The sequence below is a fragment of the Bos indicus x Bos taurus genome, chromosome 29 (genome assembly GCF_003369695.1).
Source record: "Bos indicus x Bos taurus breed Angus x Brahman F1 hybrid chromosome 29, Bos_hybrid_MaternalHap_v2.0, whole genome shotgun sequence".
Taxonomy (NCBI): Eukaryota; Metazoa; Chordata; class Mammalia; order Artiodactyla; family Bovidae; genus Bos; species Bos indicus x Bos taurus.
Window position 1 is genome coordinate 7,506,175 of NC_040104.1, and position 24,608 is coordinate 7,530,782.

The 24,608-nt window shown below is 48.0% G+C and overlaps 1 long non-coding RNA gene across 1 annotated transcript; it reads left to right on the forward strand.

The window, feature by feature from the left end:
- Nucleotides 1–5,993: 5,993 nt before the first annotated feature.
- On the forward strand, nt 5,994–22,037 carry LOC113886309. The gene is made up of 2 exons (XR_003509409.1): nt 5,994–6,443; nt 21,271–22,037. It is a non-coding gene; the product is annotated as an uncharacterized LOC113886309 (long non-coding RNA).
- The last annotated feature ends 2,571 nt before the right edge of the window (nt 22,038–24,608 follow it).

Genomic DNA, 24,608 nt, shown 5'->3' on the forward strand with positions numbered 1-24,608 from the left:
GAAGAAATCAAGGTCTTATCACCTTTGTTCCTCATCACCGAACCCTGACTTCGAGCCCTTGCCTTATATAAGCCCCTAGACTCCTTATACGGAGAAGGCAATGGCACCCCACTCCAGTACTCTTGCCTGGAAAAATCCCATGGGAGGAGCCTGGTGGGCTGCAGTCCATGGGGTCGTTAAGAGTCAGACACGACTGAGCAACTTCACTTTCACTTTTCACTTTCATGCGCTGGAGAAGGAAATGGCAACCCACTCCAGTGTTCTTGCCTGGAGAATCCCAGGGACGGGGGAGCCTGGTGGGCAGCCATCTATGGGGTCGCACAGAGTCGGACACGACTGAAGCGACTTAGCAGCAGCAGCAGCAGACTCCTTATGGGGGGGGGGGGGCACAGTTCTTGAGGCATGAACCCTTCTGTGTTCCTCTCTCTGGCAGCTGAGAATTAAAGCCACCTTCTATTTCCTCCAAATTCTATTTTTTATTCGGCTTCAGTGGGTAGAGAAAGCCAAGATTTTGGCCAGCAACATGTTCTCCACACTAAATCTGTGGACCTCATCATCCCCGCAGGAAGTAAAAACATAGGCAACTGCCGTACACCGAGCACTGTTCTCTGTGGCAGGCACTGCTCATGCCCAGTTCCATCCTCACTGCAGCCTTAGAAGGGAGGATCATTATTACAGTTCCCACTCATTTTCAGATGAAGAAACTGAGGCCCTGAGAAGACAGGTAGACCCAAGGTCACACAGTAGCAGGTGGCAAGATTTAAAGCCTGGTGGTTTGGTAGCAAGTCCATGTAGCTATCTTCCCAGGCACCAGCTGCAATGAAGACAAAGACAACGTGAGTCAATCAAAGAAGGTAAAACAGTGGGTGGAGGGGACACTGGCACAGGAATCAAAAGTCCTGGGTTCAACTGTGGGCTCTGCTATTAGGTCATTCTGTCTTGTGTAACCTCTAGCAAGTCACTTTTGCTCTCTTGGCCTCAGTTTTCCCATCTGTAAAAATAAGAGGTTAAACCAGATCTCTGAGGGCCTTTCTAGGTTAAATACACAGATTCTTTGAGAAATTGACCAAGAGGAGACAGGTGACAGCCTTCCCAAGACACAGAGCAGACAAGTCCAGCGCCAATGGACTGGCCACTGGCTTAGACCTCAACTTTTGAAAAACACAAGGTCTGGGAGGGATGGTTGAGCTGGAGCCCACTGCCCAGCACTGGCCCATGGTAGTGTGCTGTGATTTTTGCAGAAAGCAAAATACATTCCGTCTTGACTGGCCTTTATCAGAGATCCAGCCTTTCCTGCATCTTTGATTTGATAAAGTCCTTCTTCTTATGAAACGATGATGATAGCAGATGGGAGCTATTTCCTTGTCATGTTCTTATTTGGTAAAAGTTGGCTAACTGACAAAAGGCTAACCTTTTGTCAACATATCCGAATTTTTGGCTCCTCTGGTCTTTGTTGCTGTGCTCAGGCTTTCTCTAACTGTGGCAGCAGGGGCTACTCTCTAGTCGCAGTGCTTGGGCTTCTCTTATTGCTGAGCACAAGCTCTAGGGCTCTCGGGCTTCGGTTGTTAGCAAGGCGGCTCAGTAGCTGTGGCGCCCAAGATTAATTGCCCCACAGCATGTGGGGTCTTCCTGGGCCAGGGATTGAACTGGTGTCCCCTGCAATGCAAGGCAGAATCTTAACCACTGGACCGCCAGGGAAGCCCAACATATCCAATTTTTAAAAATGTTTTTCAGCTTTTTGTTTTTTTGCTGCCCCACACAGCTTGCAGGAGCTCAGTTCCCTGACCAGAGATCGAACCTGGGTGGGCCATGGCCGTGAAAGCCCAGAATTTAAACCACTAGACCACCAGGGGACTCCCTAAACATGTCTCATTATGGAAAATTTCAAACATGCAAAAAACTAATATGAATAGTTTGAAGAATTCCTGGGTTAGGCAGGTTCAATATTACTAACTGCTTGCCACTTTTGTCTCCCAAAAACATGTACCCTGGGTTATTCTAGAACAAATCACAGACATCAAATAAATTCATATGTAAAAAATAAAAAAAGATCTTTTAATATAACCAGATGAGCATTTCCACACTTTAAAAAATAATGTGCTTTTTAAATATTAGTCTTCAGATATATAATTTCTCTCTCTCTGTTTTGCAGTTTGTTAGTTCAGTTACACATTGTACAGGAGGCAGTGATTCAAGACCATCCCCAAGAAAAAGAAATGCAAAAAGACAAAATGGTTGTCTGAGGAGGCCTTACAAATAGCTGTGAAAAGAAGAGAAGCGAGAGGCAAAGGAGAAAAGGAAAGATATAAGCATCTGAATGAAGAGTTCCAAAGAATAGCAAGGAGAGATAAGAAAGCCTTCCTCAGTGATCAATGCAAAGAAATAGAGGAAAACAATAGAGTGGGAAAGACTAGAGGTCTCTTCAAGAAAATTAGAGATACCAAGGGAAATTTCATGCAAAGATGGGCACAATAAAGGACAGAAATGGCATGGACCTAACAGAAGCAGAAGATATTAAGAAGAGATGATTAGAATACACAGAAGAACTATACAAAAAAGATTATCTGATGATTATCATCACCAGATAATCACGATGGTGTGATCACCAACCTAGAGCCAGACATCCTGGAATGAGAAGTCAAGTGGGCCTTAGGAAGCATCACTACAAACAAAGCTAGTGGAGGTGATGGAATTCCAGTTGACCTATTCCAAATCCTGAAAGATGATGCTCTGAAAGTGCTATACTCAATATGGCAGCAAATTTGGAAAACTCAGCAGTGGCCACAGGTCTGGAAAAGGTCAGTTTTCATTCCAATCCCTAAGAAAGACAATGCCAAGGAATGTTCAAGCTACCACATAATTGCACTCATCTCACATACTAGCAAAGTAATGCTCAAAATTCTCCAAGCCAGGCTTCAACAGTATGTGAACTGTGAATTTCCAGATGTTCAAGCTGGATTTAGAAAAGGCAGAGGAACCAGAGATCAAATTGCCAACATCTGTTGGATCATTGAAAAAGTAAGAGAGTTCCAGAAAAACATCTATTTCTTCTTTATTGACTATGCCAAAGCCTTTGACTGTGTGGATCACACACAGAAACTGTGGGAAATTCTTAAAGAGATGGAAATACCAGACCACCTTACCTGCCCCCTGAGAAATCTGTATGCAGGTCAAGAAGCAGGTTAGAACCGGACATGGAACAACAGACTGGTTCCAAATTGGGAAAGGAGTACGTCGAGGCTGTGTATTGTCACCCTGCTTATTTAACTTATATGCAGAGTACATCATGAGAAACACTGGGCTGGAAGAAGCACAAGCTGGAATCAAGATTGCTGGGAGAAATATCAATAACCTCAGATATGCAGATGACACCACACTTATGGCAGAAAGCGAAGAACTAAAGAGCCTCTTGAGGAAAGTGAAAAAGTTGGCTTAAAGCTCAACATTCAGAAAACTAAGATCATGGCATCTGGTCCCATTACTTCATGGCGAATAGATGGGGAAACAATGGAAACAGTGACAGACTTTATTTTGGGGGGCTCCAAAATCACTGCAAATTGTGACTGCAGCCATGAAATTAAGAGACACTTGCTCCTTGGAAGAAAAGTTATGACCAACCTAGACAGCATATTAAAAAGCAGAGACATTACTTTACCAACAAAGGTCCGTCTAGTCAAAGCTATGGCTTTTCCAGTGGTCATGTATGGATGTGAGAGTTGGACTATAAAGAAAGCTGAGCACCAAAGAATTGATGCTTTTGAACTATGGTATTCAAGACTCTTGAGAGTCCCTTGGACTGCAAGGAGATCCAACCAGTTCATCCTAAAGGGACTCAGTCCTGAATATTCATTGGAAGGACTGATGCTAAAGCTGAAACTCCAATACTTTGGCCACCTGATGCAAAGAACTGACTCATTGGAAAAGACCCTGATACTGGGAAGGATTGAAGGCGGGAGGAGAAGGGGACAACAGAGGATGAGCCGGTTGGATGGCATCACCAACTCAATGGACATGAGTTTGAGTAGGCTCTGGGAGTTGGTGATGGACAGGGAGGCCTGGTGTGCTGCGGTCCATGGGTTCACAAAGAGTCAGACATGACTGAGTGAGTGACTGAACTGAATTGAACTGAGTTCAATTAAGATCTTAACAGAGTCCAAACATTTCCTTTGATTATGTCTCTTAAGATTCTCTTTATATTCTATAGGTTTCCCTTCCCCACTTTTTTTTTTCCCCCTTGTAGTTTATTTGGTGAGGAATCTAGGTTGTTGGCCCTTGGAATTTTCCACGTTGTAGATTTTGCTGATTATACCCCTGTGGTATGGTGAGACATATTCTTCTGTCTCTTCTGCAGTTTTTGTAAAGAGGGGATTAGATCTTGATCCGATTTGGGTTCTTTTTTTTTAAACAGGAATATTTTATTGATATCAGTAGCAATATTGGTGTTGAAAACATCCAATTTGAAAATAAAATTATTGACCGTGTAAGCCCAAAAATGAGAGCCACACTGTTTAGAAAGGAATTGTGTCCCTCCATCCCTCTTTGATGCGAGGCCTCACACCCCTCCCCCCACCCAACGCCCGGGTCTAGCCAGAGCCCCAGAAAACCCCTTTGTCCACACTGCAGCACTGCATGTGCTGAGTCGTTCTTGGCACCCAGCTCACTGCTGATGCTGCAATGCTCTGCGAACAAGGCCTTCAGCTCGAAACGCTGCTGTCGAGAGCATCCCCATCTGAAGGCCTATGTGAGAAACTTCTTAGATATTAACTACCCACAAAAAGTTTGCTTTCCCTGAGGAACTGGGAAACTCTTAATAGACAAGATAAATCATGTAATAAATACTGTTCCCTTTTCCTTTAGCTCTCAGGAAGCTCAAAGCTATAAGTGAGGCACAAAGTTGGCAATGATAAAGGACTCTAAGGCCTTTACCCTGGTCTTTTAAACCTGCCTGAACTTTCTCTGCCTGACTTTTCAATCTAGCTACCTACCTATCTCAGGCTCACTGTATATTTAAAAGCTGACTCCAGTCCTTTGTGTAAAAAGTAGGTATAAAGAGAAAATTTTAAATATTTCCTTGTTTGGCTGTGCTGGGTCTCAGTTGTGACACTCAGGATCTACGGTCCTTATTGTGGTCTGAGGGGTCTTTAGCTGTGGCATCTGCGCTCTTAGTTGCGGCATGTGGGATCTGGTTCCCTGACCAGGGATCGAACCCAGGCCTCCTGCATTGTGCAGTATGCGGAATGGGAGTGCAGAATCTTAGCCACTGGATCACCAGGGAAGTCCCCAAGATAAATTTAAAAATTAGTATCAGAACAGGATTTGGTTTTCCCTACTTCTAGCTTCATTCTTTTTATGATTCTAGAACAGAACTTCATTCGTTCAACAAATACCCTCTATGCAAGGCACATCTAATGGGAATAAGGCAGATGAAAGGCAAGGTTTCTACCTTTAGGGAGCTTATTTTCTAGCGGAGGAGTGAGGCAACAATCCCAGTAAGTAGCAGCAGTGTAAGTGTTCTGAAAAAGGTAAAGTGATGGGATAAAGGGAACCAGAGGAGGGAACCAATTTTAGATAGGGTAGACCAGGAAGGTGACATCTGAGCAGCAAGTCAAAGGATGAGAATGAACTAGCCTTGAGGAGAGAGAGAGGAATTTCAGCCATAAGGAAGAACAAGGGTGGACAGAGGAAGTCAGGCTCACAGAGATGTAGCTCTGGGAGATGGGCTGTTCCGCAATGGGGAGAGGGGGTTCCTTCCCCTCACCCCTGGGGAAGTCTCCCAGCATGGCCATCTGAAGCTCCAGTACTTTGGCCACCTGATGCCAACAGCAGACTCATTGGACAAGACCCTGACCCTGATGCTGGGAAAGATTGAAGGCAGGAAGAGAAGGGGATGAGAGAGGATGAGATGGTTGAATGATTCCACGGACTCAATGCATATGAATTTGAGCAAACTGCAGGAGATGGTGAAGGACAGGGAAGCCTGGCATACTGCGGTCCACGGGGTCACAAAGAGTCAGACATGGCTGAGCGACTGAACAACGACATAGCTATCTGCCCTTGGCCAATGAATGTGAAATATGCAGCCACCCTCCCTGCTCCTAGATTCCAACCACCACCTGTGTGAAAACACATGCTTACCTCCTTGTTTGTGGGTAGGGGCCCCAGGCTTTTTGACCTGTGGGCTTCACCTCAGACAGGCAACCCCTGCAATCCTGGCTTCCTGTACCACACGTTTGTCAGGATACCTGCTCTAGGGTCTGTGCTTCAAGGCAAGACCCGGTTTCCCCTGGACAGCCTACTCCAGAGCACAAAGCTGGAAGCTGTGGGGATTTCTCAAAGCTCAGGATTCAGCTCTCACCAGGCGTTGGTGCATCAGTCATCACTAAACACCTTGGTCAAGTCCAAACCAGAAGAGGCTCTGCCTTCTCCGGATTAATGAGGTGGAGGTATGGTGGGTGCTGATGAAGGGGGAGGCTGGGGGCTACTAGAGCAAAGAAGAGGGGCTTAACTCAGAGGGCAGAGCTAGGAGGGCTTCCAGGGGGAAGCAATCCACACAGAAGAATCCTGGAACATCAACCACAAGGCTCTATTTTATCAGCGCTAAATTAATCCTCATTATCTAAACCAGTGCCCAGCCTCTGCCACACAGTAGGTGCTTGGTAAATATCTGTGGCGTGAATGAATGGGCAGGGGTTGTTAAGATCTTTCTTAGCAGTAATAGTTAGTGAGCTCCTTATTACTGGGAGGAACCTGCTGGCCCTGTTGGATGGCCACTGGTCTGGGGTCCCACCTTGGGGACTGGTGAGGACCTAGGAGAGCCTTCTATCCCAGGGCGGTGTGAGGTTAACTTTGAATAACCTGGGGTGGGAAGTCAAGTCCAGCAAAGCAATACACACGGAGACTGCTGGCTCAGTCCCCTAGACCCCTCTGCGTCCCCGCAGCCGCCAGAGTCGTTCACGCAGTCATGCCTCCCAGGCCCCCAGACTTGAGAAGCGCCCACCCCTGCGCCTCCCCGGCGCGGAGCTCAGGCTGAAGACCCGCGTCTGCAGGGCGGCGGAGCTGACGCAGCTGCGGGCGCCCTCGCCCGCTCGGTTCCGAGGCGGGGCCGCGGGGGCCACAGTTGGAGCACGCGCGTCACTGCAGCCGAGTGAGCTCAGCCCACGGCTGCCACCCGAGCCCCGAGGGGAGAAAGGGTGGAGGGGGAGGAGGGGAGGAGGAGAGGAGAGGGGAGGAGGGGAGAAGGGGGGAAGAGGAGGGGGAGGAAGACCGGAGAGAGGAGGAGGGGAGAGAGGAGAGAAGGGGGGAAGAGGAGGGGAAGGAGGACCGGAGAGGGGAGGAGGGGAGAGGAGGAGGGGAGAGAAGGGGGAAAGAGGAGGGGGAGGAGGAGGGGAGGGGAAGAGGGAGCGCAGGCACCAGCCTGGTTTGCAGTTCTGCATACCACCACCCCCCCCCACCCCAACCTGGGGCGGGCAGAGCCCCAGAGCACCACACCCCTCCTTCCTTCCATCACTGTCCCCCCTCCACGCTGCCCAGAGGCCCTTGACACCCGATTTCCAGAGGCCGAGTGACCCGCCCATTCACCCGGAGCCCTGTGCGGTTCCCCAGCCCCAAAGCCTTTTCGCACAAGTGACAGGCCCCGAGCACGCGCTTGGGTCCCCCGTCTGAGGGAGGTCTGAAAGTGAGGCTGAGAGTGGAGCTGGTGGTAGAGGCTCGCAGAGAAGGCATTCCAGAGGGTGTGCTGCTTTGTAGCTGGGTGTAGCGCTGGCTCCAGCGTTCACCAAGGCGAGAAGAGGGGTTTGGGGGAGGGCAGTGCACGTGCAAAGGCACCAGGTTTCCCAATCGGTAAGGCCCAGGCAGAGACCCTGGGCAGAGAAGGGGCCTGGGCTCCTCTCACCCACCCAGCCTGGGGATCTCTGGGCGGGGAGAGACACAATGTCCGCAGATTAGCCAGGCCCCTACCCCACCAGATCCTCCGGTGGTTCAGTCAGAGTGGCTCCTCCCTTGACTGTCCCAGTAAATATCCACCGGACGGCTTCTAGGAGTCCCTGGTGGTGGTGGTGGTGGTGGTGGTGGTGGTTTAGTCGCTAAGTCGTGTCTGACTCTTTGCGACCCTTTGGACTGTAGCCTTCCAGGCTCCTGTCCCTGGGATTTCCCAGGCAAGAATATTGGAGTGGGTTGCCAGGGGATCTTCTCCAAGAGATCTTTCCCAGGGATGGAACCCACAGACCCACATCTCCTGCATTGCAGGCGGATTCTTTACCTCTGAGCCTCCGGAAAATCTATTGTCGTGTCTAACCTGCCTCCGTGCAAGCTGGGGCTGAGACAGGCACCAGCGGGGCGGGCCCCCTCTGAACTGCATGGTCCCCTCGCCTCTGTTCCCTGGTCTGCCACTTGCTGGTGGCCCCATGTCTGAAGCCTGGCCAGTGTCTGAGTTGGCTGGGAAGGAGGGGCTTATGGGGCGGGAACTCCTGGGTCCCGGTGGGCCTGGGCCTTTGAGAACTGCTTTTCCTATCGGCTTGGCCCATCTTGGTGTCTGCACAGTGTCGGGCAGGTACTGTGGTCCTTGATCCAAAGGCGCGGTAACGTGATTGGGGCAGGAGCACAGGGGCCAAAGGGTTCTCGAAGGACCCTAGAGCTGGGCCTCTTTCTGGGCGGTACAGGAAGGCCCCAGGGTGAGGCAGGGCTGCCCTCTGTCAGCCTGAGGTCCCCTGCTTCCTCACTTGAGCCTCACCTGCTGAGTCGGCCTCCTCCACAGTCCCCTTCCCCGCACCCACAAGCGGCCTCCTCCCCAGGCCAGGGCCTCTCCCTTGTGCCGCATACCTCCTCCCCAGAGCCCCAGGTCATCTGCCTTCAGGAAACTTGATGAACCAGTCTTTGGTCCTGTCCCACCCCAGCCTTCCTGAGTAAACCCTGGCTTCTCTCGGTTTATTCTCCTTGTGTTCCTGGCTCACCCAGTTGTCCCCTGCCCCAGTCCTGGTGAATTCTAGTTTGTCCTTGAGTCTCAGCTCAGCCCTGCAGCCTCCTTGAAGACATGAGTGTGAGAGTCCTGCTGCAGGGCTCCCTGACCTTAGGCAGAGGGCTGCCTGGTTCCTGCTCTCTCAAGACAGGAGCTCCAGTGGCCCAGACCTAGAGTAGCCTAGAGTGCTGCCACCGAGTGTGGCCACTTCACTCTCCACCCAGCACAGACCAGTCGCTCTGAGAAAACTTGCGATCCACAGAGGTTCGCAGCAACACTGCAGTTAAGAAAAAAAGTCAGAATTTGAAAAGGCAAAAGGATGACTGTCAGCTCCAACTCGGTGTTAAGCAGACTGCGAAGCTGTGAATAACTCTGGCAGGTAGAGAAGATGACCCCCAAGGTAACAGTGACCCCTGTAGGTCATCAGCCAGTCTGTGTGTAACCCAGAGCCTTACTCCAGCACTTTCGCTTTTGGTGCCTCTCGATACTTCCGTCTCGCCAGTTCTCTTTGAACTAGCTCTTCCCCCATACGGGTACCTTCCTTAAGGCGTTAAGTAATCTTTGACACATACCCTATATTAAGAGTCATGCTTTTAACTTTGAAAATTATATACTGTGACTCTTCCAGAAACTGTCTAACCAAGATGTCCAACCGGACTCAGCTGCCAGGGCCAATTAAACTTTGTTGAAGTGTCTCATGGGCTTAGCTGAAATGACGCCTCTCCCACCTCAGGCTTCCTGATTGCATCCTGTGATGTATTTATATTATTGTTTATTTAGAAATATCCACCACTTTATTGTTACAAAATTTAAATAGTGCTGTCAAAACCCCTTGAACCATTGTGTCCCCCTCAACCTGTCCTAAAGTTGACAACTGTTTATATATATGATACATAGATATCATATATATAACACAAATATATCAGTGTGAAGAATATATATACACTCTTGTTTGGGTATATATACAGACATACATATATTAATGTACTGTGTGTATATATATACACACACACATATATGTATATATAGCTATACAAATATGTTTACACCCTAATTGATACATGTGTATATCACATATACATATATACAAATGTAATATCATTTTAATGGCTGGAGATTTTCTTCTATAAAAGGTATTATTCTGAAGAAATTATTTTGCAGCCTGCTTTTTCTCAAAACTAGAATTGAAAATCTCTTTTGGCACATAAGACCTACCTTATTCTTTTTAAGTGCTAACATGGCAACACAAACCATAAAATACCTAGGAATACATGTAAGAAGTATGTGACATTTCATGTAGAATGTTATTAAAGATGTTGTTTTCTAACAAATTCAAGGGTTGTAATATTTACAGCCTTGTAATATTGATAATTTTATAAACGATGAAATGTATGAAGCAAGAAGTAAAAGTACACACACACCCCCTACCGAAGGCCACAACGTTGTTTTTTCCCAGGTTTCTTTACCTTCCTAAGCATATTTCTAGAACTTGCTTTTGGGGGTTGAGTCGCTTTCCTTCCAGGGAGTTGAAGACATCTATAAATAGTTGTGATGCGCGTGGGCCTGCCAACGCTGTAACTGAGGCACCCAGCGCATTGGGAACCTGCGTCAGGGAGATAGTCATGGTCACGAGTTTGGAAGAGGCTTCCGAGAGTGGGTGGTGCTTTAATTAGGCCAGGAAGGATGAGCTGGTGGATAAGTTGGGCAGGACACTGCAGGCAGGGAACTTGGTTTGCAGGTGGGAAAATAATGTCTAAATAGCAGAACTGAGGCCCACGGAGGCTGGGGGGAGTGGGGGGTGGGGGTGCGGGGAGCCATGGTCAGAACCACCAGACTGTGGCTCAAGTTCTAGCCCCAAGGAACCAGCAAGGTCCAGTTTGTGAATCTCCTGTGCTCCTCAGAGCGGGGGCCACGGAGGAGCCCCTCTTTGCTGCCCAGAGGAAAAGTCTGAACCCTGAAGGGGCTTCCCAGTGTGCTGGCGCTGGGAACAGGCAGTCACAGAGATGAGTGGGAGCTAGCAGGCAAGGCAGCCTGGCCTCCCCTGCCTCTCCCATCGCGTCAGTTGGCAGTGGATGTATCTGTTCTGAGTCACGAGTCCGAGTTCTGACCCCAAGAGTCCCCTGGGGGAGTGCACACTGCCCTCTGAGGAGCGGGTGGCTGTGGTGCAGCTGGCAGCCTGGGCAGGGGACATGGAGGCCGAGCCTTCACTCCCTCAGCCTCTCCACAGCCTTGGGAAACACAGGCCCAGAGACAGCTCAGTGAGGAAGTAGAAGCCAGTCTAGAGTTCACATTTCCTGCCCCACAGCAGGTCAGGTCTGCTGCTGCTGCTGCTGCTAAGTCGCTTCAGTCGGGTCCAACTCTGTGCGACCCCATAGATGGCAGCCCACCAGGCTCCCCCGTCCCTGGGATTCTCCAGGCAAGAACACTGGAGTGGGTTGCCATTTCCTTCTCCAATGCATGAAAGTGAAAAGTGAAAGTGAAGTCGCTCAGTCGTATCCAACTCTTCACGACCCCATGGACTGCAGCCTACCAGACTCCTCCGTCCATGGGATTTTCCAGGCAAGAGTACTGGAGTGGGGTGCCATTGCCTTCTCTGAGGTCAGGTCTAGGACTGGTCTTTTTTCTCCCCTCAAGAGACATGCCCTCATCCCGTTATTACTTGCCTGACATCGCATACCTGAGGCATGTCAGCACTAGCGCACTGGGCCCACGTCAAGGTCTCCCAGACCTCCTTGAGTTTCACCTGAAACTTCCACACCAGCTTAAGAGGCGCTAAGCAAAAAAGGGTATTTATTGTATTAGGTTATTGAAAAATGCACAGGTGGTCTCCGCCTGGGGCAGAGCTGGCCCCAGGGCTCTCCAAGGCTCCCCACTGTGAGGCTCTGCTGTCCTCTAGGAGACTTCCTTCTCAGACCAGCCTTCTCACGTCACTTAGCAGTGGTTTGTATTGTACAGAAGGAACAGAAAATGCTTGTTAAACTGGCTGAACAAGGATGTTCACTGTGATTTCCTCCTGCTGTGGAATACTATACCTGGAAGGACGCTAAAGGAGGTATTTTAAAGCTCTCCAAGTACTGGATTCATCAGACCCCAGGACAGTGAAAGGGAGAAGCTGATGTCGGACTTCTTTGGTGGTTGAGGGGTTAAGAATCTGCCTGCCAATGCAGAGAACACGAGTTTAATCCCTGGTCCAGGAAGATTCCCCATGCTTCGGGGCAACTAAGGCCGTGCAGCACTACTGAGCCTGAGCTCAGAGCGCGCGTGCTTGGCAGCAAGAGAAACCACAATGAGAAGCTCTCACAGTGTGACTAGAGAGTAGCCTCTGCTCACCACAGCTAGAGAAAGCCCGCGAGGAGCAGCAGAGATCCAGAGCAGTCAATAAATCAATACATGAAAAGCTGGTGTCAGGGTCAAAGCAAAACAGAGTCAGACCAGGCCAGAAGAAATGCAGAGGGGGATCAGAGGACAAGGAGAGAGGCCCCAGGAATCTGGGTGTTGAAGTTCAGTGTGAGTTTAGGAGATGAAGGCTGGAGTGGGAGGAAACAGCAAGCAGGCGCTCGGCCCAGCCCAGCCTTCAGCCGTCGCTAGAAATGGGGACAGAGTGACCTTGACTTGTTTTCCAAGCTCTGTAACAGGAGGGCTGGCAGCACACAGACCCAGTGTGTGGGTAGCAGGGGGCTTTTCTGCAGCTGGCTCTGTTCATTTGCCTCGTGTTTGTATAGTGTGCCTGGTTCTAGCGTGTTCATTTTCCTGCTGAGCCCTGCTGAAATATAAATGTAGGGAGTTCCCTGGTGGCCCAGGGGCTGACACTCTGTGCTCCCAATGCAAGGGGCCTGGATGTGATGCCTGGTCAGGGAACTAGATCTCCCATGCGGCAATTAAGAGTTCCCATGCCACAACAAAAAGATGAAGATCAAAGATCCCAAGGGACAAAACTAAGAGCTGGTACAGCCAAATAAATAAATAAAATAAACATTTTATTATTTATTTATTTTTTATTTTTTTTATTTTTTTTAAATAAACATTTTAAAAAGAGAAATTTCTGTTGTACCCTGAGGTTCCCTGTGTCCCTTTGCTGTCAGTCTACCCACTACCACCCAGCCAGGCAACCACAGGTCTGCTTTCTGTTACTTTAGCTGCGGCTTTCTAGAATTTCTATAAATAAGATCATAAAAAGTAGGCAAGTCTTTTGTGTCTGGCTTGTTTTCAATATTTTTGAGATTCAGCCATGTTGTTACATGTGTCAGTAGTTCTCTCCTTTTTGTTGCCGAGTAATATTCCATTGTATGGACATACGGAAATTTGTTTATGTATTCATCTGTGATGGATATTTAGGATGTCCATTTGGGGGTTTTTATGAATAAGACCACTCTGAACATTCTTTGTGTGTAAAACTCTTTGTGAGGATATATGTTTTCATTGCTAAGTCATATGGTAATTATATGTTTAACTATAAGAAATGGCAAAATCATTCTCCATTGTGTTATTTTACAGTCTCACCAGCAGAGCATGAGAATTTTTGTGGCTTCACATGTTTGCCTGTGCTTGGTATCGTTCCAATTTATTTTTTTTTTGGCTGCAAAATGCAGCTTGTGGGATCTCATTTCCCCATCAGGGATTCTACCTGGGCCAAGGTAGTAAAAGCAGGAAGCTTAACCACTAGGCCACCAAGGAACTCCTGACCTACTGATTCTGTCATTTGTTGCTAGATCCAGCTGAACCTGAAGATGGAGGTTGCCTTTCGTCTTTTATGAAGGCCTAGTTGCTGCCCTTTTCTGGCAGTGTACTTTTAAAAAGCTAGTTATTTCCTCTGTATTCTTTTTTTCTTTAATAAATAAAACTATACCAAAAATGAGATGGCTCTTTGCATCAGGTGGCCAAAGTATTGGAGCTTCAGCTCCAGCATCAGTCCTTCTAGTGAATATTCAGGGTTGATTTCCTTTAGGGTTGACTGGTTTGATCTCCTTGCTGTCCAGAGGACTCTCAAGAGCCGACTCACTGGAAAAGACCCCAGTGCTGCAAAGATTGCAGGCAGGAGGAGAAGGGGATGACAGAGGATGAGATGGTTGGATGGCATCATCGACTCAATGGATGAGCAACCTCTGGGAGATAGTGAAGGACAGGGAAGCCTGGTGTGCTGCAGTTCATAGGTTTGCAAAGAGTCAGACACGACTTAGTAACTGAACAACAACAATACCAATAATAGCTACACTAAGGGGTATTTTTTGGGGGTGAGTGAAAGCACAGAAGCAAAGCATCAGTACTTGGCACAAAGTAGGTGGTCAATAAACATTAGACTCTTTCTGTTTTCTCATGTACCTTGTCCAGTGTCTTATAATAACCCCTGTATTTATGCTGCATTTTAACTGTATATATACAGTGAATTTTTTTCTAATTAAAAGGCAGGACAAAGGTTAATATTTCTAATCAAAAACTACAAGACTGAGGACAAGTTCAGTGACTCACTGAAGGTCACACAGCGAGACTGTGACAGTAGACAGGCCAGGCCCTCCGGTGGTGGTCTGTGGATTCCCCAGTCTTGACCTCATCAGCCCCTGGTGACGTGTGCCAGGCTGCTTGTCCTTCACTAAGCGGCCTCTGCAGTTGGACCTTTGGAATTCTTCTTTTTAATTTCTCCCTGTTTTGAGTCTGGCAGCCTGTTGCCCACCTGCAGCAATCCTGCTACTCATGGTAATTTGTTGTTTCTTAGTGGCTCTGGCAGGCTTCCTTGGTAGCTCTGCTGGTAAAGAATCTGCCTGCAAAATGCAGGAGACCCTGGTTTGATTCCTGGGTTCAGAAGAACCCCTGGAGAAAGCATGGCAAGCCACTCCAGTATTCCTGCCTGGAGAATCCCTATGGACAGAGGTACCTGGCAGGCTACAGTCCATGGGGTTGCAAAGAGTCAGACACGACTGAGTGACTAAGCGCATGCACACACACACACACACGCACTGGCTTTGGAGGAAATCAGACCCCACATGATACAAATATACGTAAAATAGAAATCAGGAAGCTGTGAGGTGGGGATTCCAAGAGCTATGTTCTTGCTTATTTTATTTTTACTTTATTTGGCCATACCATGCAGCTTGCAGGATCTTAGTTCCCGACCAGAGGCTGAACCCAGGCTACAGCAGTGAAAGCAGTGAGTCCTAACTTCTGGTTTTTGTTATCGCTTAGTCACTCAGTCATATCCAATTCTTTGTGACCCTATGGACCGCAGCACGCCAGGCTTCCCTGTCCTTCAGCATCTGCTGGAGTTTGCTCAAACTCATGTCCATTGAGTCGGTAATGCCATCCAACCATCTCATCCTTGTCATCCTCTTCTCCTCCTGCCCTCAATCTTTCCCAGCATCAGGGTCTTTTCCAATAAGTGGGCTCTTCGCATCAGGTGGCCAAAGGATTGGAGTTTCAGCGTCAGCATCAGTCCTTCCAATGAATATTCAGGGTTGATTTCCTTTAGGATCGACTGGTTTGACCTCCTTGCTCTCCAAGGGACTCTCAGGAGTCTTCTCCAGCACTATAATTCGAAAGCATCAATTCTTTGACGCTCAGCCTTCTTTATGGTCCAACTCTCATATCCTTACGTGACTACTGGAAAAACCATAACTTTGACTATATAGACCTTTGTCAGCAAAGTCATGTCTGCTTTTTAATATGCTAACTTCTGGACCACCAGGGAATTCCCTATTAATTTTAACTGCTCAGCGGCCTTCAAGACTCCCTTTTGGGATGCAGGAAGCCCCCTACTGGGTATGTAGTACCCTGCCCGCCTGCCTGATCCAAGCACAATCTTACAACAGCAGTGGACCAGTCAATGCCTACTGAATAAATAGTCTAAAAGTTCTGAGAAAGTGTCAGCTTTGATGTTGCCCCTAATAACACCACCAAAGGGCTCTCTCCAAGGTCACTAGGGATTCTAGTCTCTAAACCCAGGGAACAAGTTTCAATGGCTGTGGGCTATGGAGAAGAAGGGAACAAAGGAGAAGGCCAGGGTCTTCAGTCTGAGCAGTAGGAATACCAGAACCGCCATCAACCACAGCAGGAGATTTTGAAGAGAAAAATCAGCAGCTCTGTTTTGGAGTTAGGAAAGAGAGGTCTAGGAGGAGGTACAACTTTGGGAGTTAGGAGCACATTAACACCCATTTAAAACCAGGAGAACAAGAGGAATGTGCGTCAGGGGAGGGAGTGTAAATGAAAAACAACAGAGCCTGAGGAGCTATAACATTTAGAATTTGGGAAGTGACAAAGAATCAGAAAGGAGGCTGAGAAACAGTTGCCAGTGTGGTGAAAGGGAAGCAACTTGGATATGTTTTTGGAGGAGGGAGACATCAACTGTGTCAGATTCCGTTATTAACCCCCCCAAGACTGCCATGCTGGAGAGCTCATGTATAGCCAACTGGAGCTCCCAGCTTAAACCAGGACCACAGCTGGTTTGCCATCATGAACATCCAGCCCAGCTAAGCCTTCAGACTGACTGCAGCCCCAGCTGATAGCTGACTGCAACCACAGGGAGAGCCTTCACTGTATTTTCTGCAGGAAGGAATGGGCAAGGCAGAACGGCTGGGTTTAGTATTGGTAACTCTGAATAATTTCATCAGGCTCTGAGTCACAGGGACTGTCTGATGCCTGGCCTTGAAGTGATTAGGATATACGGACAGTGGCCTAGAGTGTTAGAGCCTGACAAAGGAGGTGGTTGTGGGTATAAGCTCTGATTGGTTAGTTTATATCCCTTGGGATTGGCTAATCTTAGGGTCAGCACGGCCCCAGATGTTAGAGCATCAGAACACAGAAAATAAAATACATGATAAATACAGTGACTAACAGAATAAGACAGAAGCGATGGTGTGTCGCTTTCAAGATCAGGTTATAAAGATACTGTGTCTTTCTCTTTCACACCATTTGCTTCAGGAAAGTCAGCCACCATGCTGTGAGCAGCCCTACAGATAGGCCCAGGTGGCCAAGGACTGAGGCCTCTTGCCAACAGCCATGTGTGTGCCATCTTGGATGCAGATCCTCTCATCCTGCTGAAGCCTTCAGAGAACTGCAGGCCCAGCTGACAATTTGATTGCAAACTCTTAAGAGACCCTTGCTGAAACCACCCTGCTAAGCCACTCCCAGATTCCTGACCTAGAAATACCAGTATGATAATATTTGTTGTTTTAAGCCATTTCACACTGATATAACTTGAATGCAGTAACAGAAAACTAATATGTGCAGTAATAGCCTCATTTTATGAATAAAGGTAAAGCTCAAAGGGACAAGGTAACCAGATCAAGGTCAAGGAATGAACAAAAGACAGAACTGACTTGCACTCAGAGTAGGGCCTTGCATATAGTATATTGCCAACAAATATTTGTTGAATTGGCTCAATCATTTTTTTTTTCTTGTTATCAAATTAGTTTAGGGAATTCCCCGGCAGCCCAATGGTTAGGACTTCATGCTTTCACTGGCATGGCTTGGGTTCATTCCCTAATTAGAGAACTAGAATCCTGAAAGATATGTGGCATAGCGCCCCCCCCCAAAAAAAAATCAGCTTAAAGTTGAGGTACAATAGTTATCAGATAAAACCAACTATTATAAACATAATTAAGAGTCTGCCTAATTAAGTGTTACAGGTCCCAGGGACATCTGCTTTTTGTTAGGTGACTTGCTGACTCAAGTAAAGGCAAAGACAAAGGCAAAGGCCTCTTTGTTGCCCAGAACCCAGTCTTATTTGGGGGGAATCCCAAGACAGATAAGAAAAAATAGGGTCTGAGTCTGTCAGGGTGCAATCAGGAGAAAGAAAACACACAGTAACTTGAACAGGGACAATTTAATATAAAGAATTAACTACAATGGGCATAAGGAAAACTCTAAAGAAAGAGCAGGTCCAAGAAGCAGCCACTACCCCCGGGGCTGAAATAGGTGCCCAAGGAAGAAGTTTCCCACTGCAGGGCTAAAATTCACACCTGGTTGGATAGGGTATGGTTCAGGCTTATGGAATAACAGAGAAATAGCTTCTATGTCACAGTGAAAGAATTTGCTGGAAATCTGCCCTCTAGGGTACTAGGGAAAGCTGTTCATGGGGAAATGTCTCAGCAGAAGGATTCAATTATGTAACTGCTGGAAGCAGGGGAGGCCGCTGGTTCCTGGGGGCTGCTGACTGCTGGGCACTGCAGGAGCCTGGTACCTGCCATCCGTCACCCATACTGCAGGAACCTGCCAAGTGAGCAGACCAGAAAGGAAAACTCCTTTCTTTGGCAATACGTGTCCAGTGCCCTCTACCGACAAAGCTTAACATCATGCCAGGTGTCAAAGGAAAGATATTTAAAGGCCCAGATCTGTTTTTGGAGAGCAGACAATGAAGGATAAATCTGGGGCTAAGAGGCAAAAATTAATAACAGCCACAATTTCATTCAAACAGCCACAGAAATTCTACAACTCAGGTACATTTTGCTCAAGGTGTGAGACCAGTAGAAAAACACAAAAAATAAGTGTGGTAACTTAATTTTTTTATTAAACACAGTATAAGCACATAACATACAAAATTTATAATACTAGATATTTCAAAGATAAAATTTAGAAATACACATTTAAAAATAGAGATCTTATAATTATTAAACATTTCTTTCATTATCTGTTATTCCTTTGACTTGGAACCAGAAACCTGACACCTTTTTTTTCTGCACCAAGATATCAAGGTCTGGTCTCATATTTTGAAGTTCGGTGTGTAGGACTGAATTCAATCTTATATCCTTTAACTGGGAGCAAAATTTAGTTATACTCAATTTCATGACAGAAAATAGCTGTTCACAGACATAGGTGCTTCCAAACATGGACAGAATCTTTGCACAATGGTTTCTATATCTAGGGGAACTCTTGCTCAAGTATCTGTAGAATTCTGGTACCCCAATGCCATCATATTTAGTCTTCAGTACTGTATCACACCGCAGTTCAATAACTTCCATTTGTAATTCTTCGTTAAAGCTATCAACGTTAGTTAAGAAAGGTGAGCTAAACAATGTGAGCTGATTTTCATAATGTTTGAAATCAAAAGAATCTTTTTTGGGATGCAATGCTCAACTCTACAATTTTGGAGATGTAGATTAAACCATAACTTTCATTTCTGTAAACTAATCTCAATGTGAGCCAGATTGTTTACTCCAAATGAGTAGCCCAAGGTTTCAGTTTTACTAGGAAAGAGCAAACTATCATACATTTGTGTAACTATTTGGTGAACGTCTTTGCAGAAAAGTATTCAAAATGCTTAGATGGTTTGTAATGTCACCCAAAAAGGCCAGACCTCTGATCCAATCTTCACTGGTGAGCTGGGGAAGGGATTTGCCCTTGGATGACATGAACAAATCTATCTCCTTTATCAATTCAAAAAATCTCTTCAATACCATGACAGACTAAGCCACCTTACCTTTGTATAGTAAAGGAGATTATCATATTGTATATTCAATTCCTCAAGCAAAACACTGAATTATCTATGACTGGAGCCATGAGAGTGTATCCAGTTCACTGTGTTAATGACTACATCCATGACATGTTCTAGTTTTAACTTCTTAGTATAAAACAATTCCTGGGGAATAATGCAGTGAATGGATTTAAGTTCTGCATCCTTGCAAAAACATTTTGACTTGCATTAAAGTTTTACAGCAAGCCCGATGTTATTACAGACCATCACACGGGGACCATTGTGATCACACTTACTAATTTTGACTAGTCAACATCAAACTTTTTGAGACTTTTCTAAACATGCAAAAATAAGTCATCTTCAGATGCTGAGTAAGTCATAAAGTACCATGTCCAAAAGTTCTTCAGTGATGTCAAAATTCTCAACGCTGCAGATAAATATAATTAACTGGCTCATATTATTTATGTATGTGCTGTCATCAACTGCAATAGAAAATGTCACAAATGATTTATTTAACTTTTTCTCACAACTTATCCTGTAAGTTCTCAGCCATATCTTTTACTTGCTGAGCAACAGTGTTTCCATGTAGAACTTACGTTTGCAAATGCTTCTGTTCAGGTCACATGATTTCAGCTGCACTGGATAGACAAGCTTTTATAAACTCACCATCTGTGAAAGGTTTTGATGCCTGGGCAATTTTTTCGCTTATGTAACTGCACTTCATAGCAGCATCACTTGTTTTATTTGTATTTGATGATAAATGCTGTAGAAAGTTTAGTCTTTTTTTTGAGCTCATGAAGGTTTTCATCATGTATCTTTTCTGTGTACCAGTCAAAATTCTTACTATGGTTTGTTTCATGATGGTGTCTTAAGTTGGATTCTTTTGACACAAGGTTTGGTTGCATATTAAACACACGGGGCTATTCTTTACTTCCAAAAAAAAAAAATAGGCTCCTTCCCGCTTTTCTTGAAACATGCAATGCCCTGGATCCATCTTTCATTGTCCCACTTTTGATAGAGATACAAAAAGAGAGCTCATTTTTCTTTTCTCTGAGAGAAGCAGCAGCACAAACCTGCTGAAAAATGGTAACTGACACCGTTTTGAGGAGTAACAGGGAGGAGGAGGGACTGTAGCAAACTGGAGAGCCTTCCAAGGGGAGCAGCCCTTAGTCAGGTAGGGCAGACTCTTGGTATTTGATAACACAGGTTATTGTCACTAGATCTTCCCAATTTTTGAAGCCAGATATTGCATTTTATCCAGAGAAGGCAATGGCACCCCACTCCAGTACTTTTGCCTAGAAAATCCCATGGACGGAGGAGCCTGGTAGGCTGCAGTCCATGGGGTCGCTAAGAGCCGGACACGACTGAGCGACTTCACTTTCACTTTCCACTTTCATGCATTGGAGGAGGAAATGGCAACCCACTCCAGTGTTCTTGCCTTGAGAATCCTGGGGACGGGGGAGCCTGGTGGGCTGCTGTCTATGGGGTCGCACAGGGTCAGACATGACTGAAGCGACTTAGCAGCAGCAGCACTGCATTTGATCACAAAATGAGCTGGCTCATTAAGATATTGTAAATTAAAACAAAAAATGTTAGACGCTGTGCAGGGCAAACAAAATAAACCTAAGGGTCAAAAACACCCTCTGGGCACCAGTCTGGGGCCTCTGTAGCTCCACTCACCTCCTAGCATGCGGCCCACCACTTCCAGGGTAGTCAGGGCTTCTACCCACACTGGCCCAGGGGGGCTTCATTCTGAGGGGAAATCTGCCGGAAGCACACCCTTAGCCTCAGGAGTGAGCCCCTCCAGGGAGGCTACATGGGACGAGGAAGGAAAGGGAGAGCCAAGAGTATTCTCTTAGGGAGCCACAGGATTGGCAAAGGGCGGATGGCTCGGTGATACTCTGTTATCTTTGTCTAGATCTGGACAACGGTCTCCAGGCCGGTCACTTCAAGAGTGTGCAGCTCCCGGCCACAGACAAACAGCTGCATCTTGGCGACTGGAGGATAGAGAATAGTGAAGTCAGGACCTGGGCAAGGTAGGGGAAGGAGTATGGGAATCCAGGACAGTTCGTGGCTCTTATGGGTGTTTGTGGACCAGATAGCATCCTAGAGAGCCACAGAAGGGGCATGTGCCGGGCAAGCCAGGCCTCCTGAGACCCAGGGTGAGGCACTGCTTTCCCATTCCTCGGAGCCCTGAAGACTTCAGTCTCTCAGGTTTCATGTTTCAGTTCTACCTAGATCTTACCTGGGACACTGTCTCGCAAGGCCGCCGTAACCGTGGAAACGGAATCCAACGGAGGCAGAGCAGGAGCACGAACCCAGCCGCCACTAGAGGCGCATTGCATCACTGCCTCACGCCTTCCACTGAGGCCACACCCCCATCCTCTTCGCCACGCCCCCTGCGATCCACAGCGGGGCGCAGGCATCCTCCTGGGCGCACAACGGCTTTCGGAGGGCGTGCCCAAGATGGCGTCCTCAGTTCTCGTCCGGCCTTGAGGAGCTGGAAAATTGGCACCCTGCCGGGCTGTGGAACGTCGCAGATGCTGGAATCTTAACCACTGGACCACCAGGGAAGTCCCCAAGTTCACGTATTTATAAAATATTCAGAACAGTGTTTGGCACAGACTAGATAAGTAGCCTCTTGAGTTAGACCTGTAATTAAAACTTGCCTCAGAATTCTTCAAATGCATCTCCTTACTCGAGTCCCACAGGTCGGAGGAGCAGACACATCGGAGCCCAACCCTTTTTCCAACCTTGTTTGTAGCCCACTAGTCTCCCCGACTCCTGGCAAATTGAACCCAATGCTTTTCTACCTCCAGGCCCCTGCCGCCTTGCTTCCTACTTGGAATGCTCTCCTTTCACATGTTGGGTTTCTTCCCATCCTTGGAGGCCAGTGGCTGAGAGAAAGGTGGTTGTTTCTTTGCTTCAGACACAGACCCAAGGCCTGCCTAATCATGCTGTCATGGTGTGATCTGTGGTTGAGGGCTAGTTTATGGAGCTCCTGCTGCCCCCAGCAGCCTCCCACAGCAGCTCTAGATGAGGAGAGGGAGAGACATTCGGCCAGTGGGTGGGTCAGACTTCTTGGTCTCCGCCTTTTCAGGGATAGGGGATTAGGAACCGAGAAGGCTAGACTGCTGTCTGGAGGGTGCCCCTGGCGAGGCCTGCCTGACCTTACCCCTGGCCCACAGCAGGACGTGGAGGGCTTCCCCCGCTGGGTTTGATGCCCATCACCCACATCAGTGAGGTAAAGGGGACCATGCTGGCCAAGGGCGGCTCCCTCCTGGCCCCTAGGGAAGGGCTTCTGAAGTTCGGCCAAGCAGCCAGCATTCGTGTCCCCTGTATTACAGACAAGCTCAAGGGGCCTCTAAGCTGGGGAGAGATGCTGGAATTGTGACTGAGAGAGCACAGTGACTGGATCCGTGGAACCAGGCTCTGCCCTGAAAGGGGTGGAGGTGGGAACCCACGGAGGGATCAGCAGCAGAAGACAGGCTCTGAGTACCTTCAGGGAAGGGTATTTATAGAGACCCACCAGGAGTAGGCAGGCAGTGTGTGGGAAAGCTGCTGGTGTCCACTTCCTTCTCGCTTCACTTGTGGGGCCACTGGCTCTTCTGCTTGGTGGGAGCATGTATCCTAACCCAGCTCCAGCAGGAGGCAACTTAAACTCTGGAAGTGGGTGTGGTACTCAAGACGGGGTGGGCTTTCCTCCTAGGCCAACTGTCCCTACAGTCCCCTGTGAAAATGGTTGAGCCCCTGCCCCGTGCCCTGCCAGGTGGTGTTGGGCCCTACAGAGCTGGCCCAGAGATGGGCCTGAAGGACAGTGCCCTTGGGTGGTAGGACTCTAGGGTGGTAGACCAGCTGTGATGCCCCCACCAGTCTCTTCCACTTCAGAACCTCTCTTCACTCAGACATGGCAGCTTTGGGTTCTCACAGACCTGAGTTTAAATCCCACTACACTTTCCCTGGTGGCTCAGTGGTAAATGTGCCATTGCAGGAGATGCTGGAGACATGGGTTTGATCCCTGGGTCGGGAAGATCTGCTGGAGAAGAGCATGGCAACCCACTGCAGTATTCTTGCCTGGAGAATTCCCTGGACAGAGGAGCTTGGCAGCCTACAGTCCATAGGGTCACAGAGGGTCGGACATGACTGACCATGCACGCACACATGCAAATTAAGCAATGTTAGCCCTGATTTTCTCAACAACCCTGCAAGGCAGGTATCACTGACTCTATTTTGGAAATGGGGAAACTGACTCTCACAGGCTAGGTTGGACTCAGAGACCTAGGTTCTTTTTGCCATGTGTTGGCTCCCCTCTGGCATTAACTCTGGTGCCTCTGTGCCTTTGCTCATGCATGCGCATAAGCCTGTCAGCCAGGTCCCACGGCTTCTTTTTGCCCTTGCGCCTGCCAAGCTTCAGATAGATGGGCACCTTGGTGGACATGGTGATCTCACCACCCAGGCCTGGACAGTCTGCTCGTTGGGATCATAGCCTCCTCTGTCTCCTCTTACCACCCTCAAGAAACACCATCTCCAAAGAGGGATTCTGTCACCAGAACTTGCCAAGGGGCTGAGGCATTGCAGATGATGGCAAAGCAGCCACTGTTCTCATTCAGGAGGCCCAAGCCAAGGCCCCTTATTAAGGAATTCTTTAACCAAGGCTGGCTGGCCCGCACCCTTCTCTTTCCTAGTTCTGCCCCCCATCCCTCCCCCGACCCCACTCCAGGCTTGCAGCCTGTGTCTGCCTCAGGCTTGTCCAGGTATGGGAGCCCGGCTTCCTGGGAGAACCTGTCCCATCATGTGACTGGAGTTTGAGCTGAGAAGACCTACAGAGGCCTGGTGTTCAAACTGGGCTCCGAGAGCCCTGTGTCCCAGGCCAACTTGGCATACCTCCCCTCCTGCTTCCAGCTGTTCTTTATGGGATGCGTGTTGTTAAAGGGAGAGATTATTGCAATGATGGGCAGGGGCTCCCTCGGGAATCGCAGGGTTTGACTGGAGCCCAGGCAGCCCTGCTCCGAGGTGCAGACTGTCAGCATCAGGTCCAGCAAAATGGGCTGTGATCTTCTTGACCTCTTGCAAGGTGGGAATGAGGGAAGCTGGTCAAAGTTAGGGGACGGGCAGAGGGAAACTCTGAGGCTGAGAGACGAGGCACCCAATGTCAGCTTGTGTTGGGGCTTGCCTAGGATCATAGCCACCCCTGTTGGGTCCTGAGCTGGGGTCTCCTGGGGTCCTGCGTCCAGTCCCAGGTGCCAGGAGAGTGCA